The sequence below is a fragment of the Mytilus trossulus genome, unplaced genomic scaffold, assembly GCF_036588685.1.
Source record: "Mytilus trossulus isolate FHL-02 unplaced genomic scaffold, PNRI_Mtr1.1.1.hap1 h1tg000391l__unscaffolded, whole genome shotgun sequence".
Taxonomy (NCBI): domain Eukaryota; kingdom Metazoa; phylum Mollusca; class Bivalvia; order Mytilida; family Mytilidae; genus Mytilus; species Mytilus trossulus.
This window is the reverse complement of record NW_026963344.1, coordinates 193,878-202,708: the sequence shown is the minus strand read 5'-3', so window position 1 is coordinate 202,708 and position 8,831 is coordinate 193,878.

Below are 8,831 nucleotides of genomic sequence, written 5' to 3'. Positions count from 1 at the left end.
GTTTGGGTTAGGGTTAGTGTTTGGGTTAGGGTCAGGGTTAAGGTTAGTGTTAAGGTTAGGGTTAGGGTTAGGGTTTGGGTTAGGGTTAGTGTTTGGGTTAGGGTCAGGGTTAAGGTTAGTGTTAAGGTTAGGGTTTGGGTTAGGGTTAGGGTTTGGGTTAGGGTTAGTGTTTGGGTTAGGGTCAGGGTTAAGGTTAGTGTTAAGGTTAGGGTTTGGGTTAGGGTTAGGGTTTGGGTTAGGGTTAGTGTTTGGGTTAGGGTCAGGGTTAAGGTTAGTGTTAAGGTTAGGGTTTGGGTTAGGGTTAGGGTTTGGGTTAGGGTTAGTGTTAGGGTTAGTGTTTGGGTTAGGGTCAGGGTTAAGGTTAGGGTTAGTGTTTGGGTTAGGGTTAGGGTTAGTGTTTGGGTTAGGGGTTAGGGTTAGGGTCAGGGTTAGGGTCAGGGTCAGGGTTAGGGTCAGGGTTTGGGACATGGTAGTGTACTTTGACGAGGGTTAGTGAGGTGCCCTTTCTCTCTTCTGCGCATGTCTGCCCTTTTTTGTGACTGCGCATGCGTCAGAAATTTCAAAAAATATTTCTAAGTCCAGAGTATGAAAAGTGCCTTTGACTTCAATCTTCAAACAGATGTAGAATGGATTTGAATAGAGATATTTTTATAAAGTTAACTGTTCCTAAAAGATAGAGAAGCAATCTAGAGAATGAAAACGTATTGGTATCACTGAAATGTACGGCCGCACCCTCCGACCTCACTGAAGAAACGTTTGTGGGAGAGCAAAGCCTAACCCCAAGTTAACCCCAACTCCTAAACTACAACAGATAAAGACTTGCGGTCTTCACTACAAGCTTAATTGTCGAAAAGTACTACCCCTAACGGGGCCGATTTTTTAACGGCAAGCCGATCGCAGCAGAGGATCATATTGAAATATTGAAAAGATAGACTTTGAAAAGTACCAAAAACCATAACCCGACCCCCCATCCCTCCAAAATTGTGATTTTTGAGAAGTTTGTGAAAAAACTTAATACGAAAATCCAATCGGTTACCCTCCTAGACTTACCCTTTCCGAGATGGAGTAAGGCCTCCAAAACAACAATTTTAACACATTTGGGGTTTGGGTTAGGGTTAGTGTTTGGGTTAGGGTCAGGGTTAAGGTTAGTGTTAAGGTTAGGGTTAGGGTTAGGGTTTGGGTTAGGGTTAGTGTTTGGGTTAGGGTCAGGGTTAAGGTTAGTGTTAAGGTTAGGGTTTGGGTTAGGGTTAGGGTTTGGGTTAGGGTTAGTGTTTGGGTTAGGGTCAGGGTTAAGGTTAGTGTTAAGGTTAGGGTTTGGGTTAGGGTTAGGGTTTGGGTTAGGGTTAGTGTTTGGGTTAGGGTCAGGGTTAAGGTTAGTGTTAAGGTTAGGGTTTGGGTTAGGGTTAGGGTTTGGGTTAGGGTTAGTGTTAGGGTTAGTGTTTGGGTTAGGGTCAGGGTTAAGGTTAGGGTTAGTGTTTGGGTTAGGGTTAGGGTTAGTGTTTGGGTTAGGGGTTAGGGTTAGGGTCAGGGTTAGGGTCAGGGTCAGGGTTAGGGTCAGGGTTTGGGACATGGTAGTGTACTTTGACGAGGGTTAGTGAGGTGCCCTTTCTCTCTTCTGCGCATGTCTGCCCTTTTTTGTGACTGCGCATGCGTCAGAAATTTCAAAAAATATTTCTAAGTCCAGAGTATGAAAAGTGCCTTTGACTTCAATCTTCAAACAGATGTAGAATGGATTTGAATAGAGATATTTTTATAAAGTTAACTGTTCCTAAAAGATAGAGAAGCAATCTAGAGAATGAAAACGTATTGGTATCACTGAAATGTACGGCCGCACCCTCCGACCTCACTGAAGAAACGTTTGTGGGAGAGCAAAGCCTAACCCCAAGTTAACCCCAACTCCTAAACTACAACAGATAAAGACTTGCGGTCTTCACTACAAGCTTAATTGTCGAAAAGTACTACCCCTAACGGGGCCGATTTTTTAACGGCAAGCCGATCGCAGCAGAGGATCATATTGAAATATTGAAAAGATAGACTTTGAAAAGTACCAAAAACCATAACCCGACCCCCCATCCCTCCAAAATTGTGATTTTTGAGAAGTTTGTGAAAAAACTTAATACGAAAATCCAATCGGTTACCCTCCTAGACTTACCCTTTCCGAGATGGAGTAAGGCCTCCAAAACAACAATTTTAACACATTTGGGGTTTGGGTTAGGGTTAGTGTTTGGGTTAGGGTCAGGGTTAAGGTTAGTGTTAAGGTTAGGGTTAGGGTTAGGGTTTGGGTTAGGGTTAGTGTTTGGGTTAGGGTCAGGGTTAAGGTTAGTGTTAAGGTTAGGGTTTGGGTTAGGGTTAGGGTTTGGGTTAGGGTTAGTGTTTGGGTTAGGGTCAGGGTTAAGGTTAGTGTTAAGGTTAGGGTTTGGGTTAGGGTTAGGGTTTGGGTTAGGGTTAGTGTTTGGGTTAGGGTCAGGGTTAAGGTTAGTGTTAAGGTTAGGGTTTGGGTTAGGGTTAGGGTTTGGGTTAGGGTTAGTGTTAGGGTTAGTGTTTGGGTTAGGGTCAGGGTTAAGGTTAGGGTTAGTGTTTGGGTTAGGGTTAGGGTTAGTGTTTGGGTTAGGGGTTAGGGTTAGGGTCAGGGTTAGGGTCAGGGTCAGGGTTAGGGTCAGGGTTTGGGACATGGTAGTGTACTTTGACGAGGGTTAGTGAGGTGCCCTTTCTCTCTTCTGCGCATGTCTGCCCTTTTTTGTGACTGCGCATGCGTCAGAAATTTCAAAAAATATTTCTAAGTCCAGAGTATGAAAAGTGCCTTTGACTTCAATCTTCAAACAGATGTAGAATGGATTTGAATAGAGATATTTTTATAAAGTTAACTGTTCCTAAAAGATAGAGAAGCAATCTAGAGAATGAAAACGTATTGGTATCACTGAAATGTACGGCCGCACCCTCCGACCTCACTGAAGAAACGTTTGTGGGAGAGCAAAGCCTAACCCCAAGTTAACCCCAACTCCTAAACTACAACAGATAAAGACTTGCGGTCTTCACTACAAGCTTAATTGTCGAAAAGTACTACCCCTAACGGGGCCGATTTTTTAACGGCAAGCCGATCGCAGCAGAGGATCATATTGAAATATTGAAAAGATAGACTTTGAAAAGTACCAAAAACCATAACCCGACCCCCCATCCCTCCAAAATTGTGATTTTTGAGAAGTTTGTGAAAAAACTTAATACGAAAATCCAATCGGTTACCCTCCTAGACTTACCCTTTCCGAGATGGAGTAAGGCCTCCAAAACAACAATTTTAACACATTTGGGGTTTGGGTTAGGGTTAGTGTTTGGGTTAGGGTCAGGGTTAAGGTTAGTGTTAAGGTTAGGGTTAGGGTTAGGGTTTGGGTTAGGGTTAGTGTTTGGGTTAGGGTCAGGGTTAAGGTTAGTGTTAAGGTTAGGGTTTGGGTTAGGGTTAGGGTTTGGGTTAGGGTTAGTGTTTGGGTTAGGGTCAGGGTTAAGGTTAGTGTTAAGGTTAGGGTTTGGGTTAGGGTTAGGGTTTGGGTTAGGGTTAGTGTTTGGGTTAGGGTCAGGGTTAAGGTTAGTGTTAAGGTTAGGGTTTGGGTTAGGGTTAGGGTTTGGGTTAGGGTTAGTGTTAGGGTTAGTGTTTGGGTTAGGGTCAGGGTTAAGGTTAGGGTTAGTGTTTGGGTTAGGGTTAGGGTTAGTGTTTGGGTTAGGGGTTAGGGTTAGGGTCAGGGTTAGGGTCAGGGTCAGGGTTAGGGTCAGGGTTTGGGACATGGTAGTGTACTTTGACGAGGGTTAGTGAGGTGCCCTTTCTCTCTTCTGCGCATGTCTGCCCTTTTTTGTGACTGCGCATGCGTCAGAAATTTCAAAAAATATTTCTAAGTCCAGAGTATGAAAAGTGCCTTTGACTTCAATCTTCAAACAGATGTAGAATGGATTTGAATAGAGATATTTTTATAAAGTTAACTGTTCCTAAAAGATAGAGAAGCAATCTAGAGAATGAAAACGTATTGGTATCACTGAAATGTACGGCCGCACCCTCCGACCTCACTGAAGAAACGTTTGTGGGAGAGCAAAGCCTAACCCCAAGTTAACCCCAACTCCTAAACTACAACAGATAAAGACTTGCGGTCTTCACTACAAGCTTAATTGTCGAAAAGTACTACCCCTAACGGGGCCGATTTTTTAACGGCAAGCCGATCGCAGCAGAGGATCATATTGAAATATTGAAAAGATAGACTTTGAAAAGTACCAAAAACCATAACCCGACCCCCCATCCCTCCAAAATTGTGATTTTTGAGAAGTTTGTGAAAAAACTTAATACGAAAATCCAATCGGTTACCCTCCTAGACTTACCCTTTCCGAGATGGAGTAAGGCCTCCAAAACAACAATTTTAACACATTTGGGGTTTGGGTTAGGGTTAGTGTTTGGGTTAGGGTCAGGGTTAAGGTTAGTGTTAAGGTTAGGGTTAGGGTTAGGGTTTGGGTTAGGGTTAGTGTTTGGGTTAGGGTCAGGGTTAAGGTTAGTGTTAAGGTTAGGGTTTGGGTTAGGGTTAGGGTTTGGGTTAGGGTTAGTGTTTGGGTTAGGGTCAGGGTTAAGGTTAGTGTTAAGGTTAGGGTTTGGGTTAGGGTTAGGGTTTGGGTTAGGGTTAGTGTTTGGGTTAGGGTCAGGGTTAAGGTTAGTGTTAAGGTTAGGGTTTGGGTTAGGGTTAGGGTTTGGGTTAGGGTTAGTGTTAGGGTTAGTGTTTGGGTTAGGGTCAGGGTTAAGGTTAGGGTTAGTGTTTGGGTTAGGGTTAGGGTTAGTGTTTGGGTTAGGGGTTAGGGTTAGGGTCAGGGTTAGGGTCAGGGTCAGGGTTAGGGTCAGGGTTTGGGACATGGTAGTGTACTTTGACGAGGGTTAGTGAGGTGCCCTTTCTCTCTTCTGCGCATGTCTGCCCTTTTTTGTGACTGCGCATGCGTCAGAAATTTCAAAAAATATTTCTAAGTCCAGAGTATGAAAAGTGCCTTTGACTTCAATCTTCAAACAGATGTAGAATGGATTTGAATAGAGATATTTTTATAAAGTTAACTGTTCCTAAAAGATAGAGAAGCAATCTAGAGAATGAAAACGTATTGGTATCACTGAAATGTACGGCCGCACCCTCCGACCTCACTGAAGAAACGTTTGTGGGAGAGCAAAGCCTAACCCCAAGTTAACCCCAACTCCTAAACTACAACAGATAAAGACTTGCGGTCTTCACTACAAGCTTAATTGTCGAAAAGTACTACCCCTAACGGGGCCGATTTTTTAACGGCAAGCCGATCGCAGCAGAGGATCATATTGAAATATTGAAAAGATAGACTTTGAAAAGTACCAAAAACCATAACCCGACCCCCCATCCCTCCAAAATTGTGATTTTTGAGAAGTTTGTGAAAAAACTTAATACGAAAATCCAATCGGTTACCCTCCTAGACTTACCCTTTCCGAGATGGAGTAAGGCCTCCAAAACAACAATTTTAACACATTTGGGGTTTGGGTTAGGGTTAGTGTTTGGGTTAGGGTCAGGGTTAAGGTTAGTGTTAAGGTTAGGGTTAGGGTTAGGGTTTGGGTTAGGGTTAGTGTTTGGGTTAGGGTCAGGGTTAAGGTTAGTGTTAAGGTTAGGGTTTGGGTTAGGGTTAGGGTTTGGGTTAGGGTTAGTGTTTGGGTTAGGGTCAGGGTTAAGGTTAGTGTTAAGGTTAGGGTTTGGGTTAGGGTTAGGGTTTGGGTTAGGGTTAGTGTTTGGGTTAGGGTCAGGGTTAAGGTTAGTGTTAAGGTTAGGGTTTGGGTTAGGGTTAGGGTTTGGGTTAGGGTTAGTGTTAGGGTTAGTGTTTGGGTTAGGGTCAGGGTTAAGGTTAGGGTTAGTGTTTGGGTTAGGGTTAGGGTTAGTGTTTGGGTTAGGGGTTAGGGTTAGGGTCAGGGTTAGGGTCAGGGTCAGGGTTAGGGTCAGGGTTTGGGACATGGTAGTGTACTTTGACGAGGGTTAGTGAGGTGCCCTTTCTCTCTTCTGCGCATGTCTGCCCTTTTTTGTGACTGCGCATGCGTCAGAAATTTCAAAAAATATTTCTAAGTCCAGAGTATGAAAAGTGCCTTTGACTTCAATCTTCAAACAGATGTAGAATGGATTTGAATAGAGATATTTTTATAAAGTTAACTGTTCCTAAAAGATAGAGAAGCAATCTAGAGAATGAAAACGTATTGGTATCACTGAAATGTACGGCCGCACCCTCCGACCTCACTGAAGAAACGTTTGTGGGAGAGCAAAGCCTAACCCCAAGTTAACCCCAACTCCTAAACTACAACAGATAAAGACTTGCGGTCTTCACTACAAGCTTAATTGTCGAAAAGTACTACCCCTAACGGGGCCGATTTTTTAACGGCAAGCCGATCGCAGCAGAGGATCATATTGAAATATTGAAAAGATAGACTTTGAAAAGTACCAAAAACCATAACCCGACCCCCCATCCCTCCAAAATTGTGATTTTTGAGAAGTTTGTGAAAAAACTTAATACGAAAATCCAATCGGTTACCCTCCTAGACTTACCCTTTCCGAGATGGAGTAAGGCCTCCAAAACAACAATTTTAACACATTTGGGGTTTGGGTTAGGGTTAGTGTTTGGGTTAGGGTCAGGGTTAAGGTTAGTGTTAAGGTTAGGGTTAGGGTTAGGGTTTGGGTTAGGGTTAGTGTTTGGGTTAGGGTCAGGGTTAAGGTTAGTGTTAAGGTTAGGGTTTGGGTTAGGGTTAGGGTTTGGGTTAGGGTTAGTGTTTGGGTTAGGGTCAGGGTTAAGGTTAGTGTTAAGGTTAGGGTTTGGGTTAGGGTTAGGGTTTGGGTTAGGGTTAGTGTTTGGGTTAGGGTCAGGGTTAAGGTTAGTGTTAAGGTTAGGGTTTGGGTTAGGGTTAGGGTTTGGGTTAGGGTTAGTGTTAGGGTTAGTGTTTGGGTTAGGGTCAGGGTTAAGGTTAGGGTTAGTGTTTGGGTTAGGGTTAGGGTTAGTGTTTGGGTTAGGGGTTAGGGTTAGGGTCAGGGTTAGGGTCAGGGTCAGGGTTAGGGTCAGGGTTTGGGACATGGTAGTGTACTTTGACGAGGGTTAGTGAGGTGCCCTTTCTCTCTTCTGCGCATGTCTGCCCTTTTTTGTGACTGCGCATGCGTCAGAAATTTCAAAAAATATTTCTAAGTCCAGAGTATGAAAAGTGCCTTTGACTTCAATCTTCAAACAGATGTAGAATGGATTTGAATAGAGATATTTTTATAAAGTTAACTGTTCCTAAAAGATAGAGAAGCAATCTAGAGAATGAAAACGTATTGGTATCACTGAAATGTACGGCCGCACCCTCCGACCTCACTGAAGAAACGTTTGTGGGAGAGCAAAGCCTAACCCCAAGTTAACCCCAACTCCTAAACTACAACAGATAAAGACTTGCGGTCTTCACTACAAGCTTAATTGTCGAAAAGTACTACCCCTAACGGGGCCGATTTTTTAACGGCAAGCCGATCGCAGCAGAGGATCATATTGAAATATTGAAAAGATAGACTTTGAAAAGTACCAAAAACCATAACCCGACCCCCCATCCCTCCAAAATTGTGATTTTTGAGAAGTTTGTGAAAAAACTTAATACGAAAATCCAATCGGTTACCCTCCTAGACTTACCCTTTCCGAGATGGAGTAAGGCCTCCAAAACAACAATTTTAACACATTTGGGGTTTGGGTTAGGGTTAGTGTTTGGGTTAGGGTCAGGGTTAAGGTTAGTGTTAAGGTTAGGGTTAGGGTTAGGGTTTGGGTTAGGGTTAGTGTTTGGGTTAGGGTCAGGGTTAAGGTTAGTGTTAAGGTTAGGGTTTGGGTTAGGGTTAGGGTTTGGGTTAGGGTTAGTGTTTGGGTTAGGGTCAGGGTTAAGGTTAGTGTTAAGGTTAGGGTTTGGGTTAGGGTTAGGGTTTGGGTTAGGGTTAGTGTTTGGGTTAGGGTCAGGGTTAAGGTTAGTGTTAAGGTTAGGGTTTGGGTTAGGGTTAGGGTTTGGGTTAGGGTTAGTGTTTGGGTTAGGGTCAGGGTTAAGGTTAGTGTTAAGGTTAGGGTTTGGGTTAGGGTTAGGGTTTGGGTTAGGGTTAGTGTTTGGGTTAGGGTCAGGGTTAAGGTTAGTGTTAAGGTTAGGGTTTGGGTTAGGGTTAGGGTTTGGGTTAGGGTTAGTGTTAGGGTTAGTGTTTGGGTTAGGGTCAGGGTTAAGGTTAGGGTTAGTGTTTGGGTTAGGGTTAGGGTTAGTGTTTGGGTTAGGGGTTAGGGTTAGGGTCAGGGTTAGGGTCAGGGTCAGGGTTAGGGTCAGGGTTTGGGACATGGTAGTGTACTTTGACGAGGGTTAGTGAGGTGCCCTTTCTCTCTTCTGCGCATGTCTGCCCTTTTTTGTGACTGCGCATGCGTCAGAAATTTCAAAAAATATTTCTAAGTCCAGAGTATGAAAAGTGCCTTTGACTTCAATCTTCAAACAGATGTAGAATGGATTTGAATAGAGATATTTTTATAAAGTTAACTGTTCCTAAAAGATAGAGAAGCAATCTAGAGAATGAAAACGTATTGGTATCACTGAAATGTACGGCCGCACCCTCCGACCTCACTGAAGAAACGTTTGTGGGAGAGCAAAGCCTAACCCCAAGTTAACCCCAACTCCTAAACTACAACAGATAAAGACTTGCGGTCTTCACTACAAGCTTAATTGTCGAAAAGTACTACCCCTAACGGGGCCGATTTTTTAACGGCAAGCCGATCGCAGCAGAGGATCATATTGAAATATTGAAAAGATAGACTTTGAAAAGTACCAAAAACCATAACCC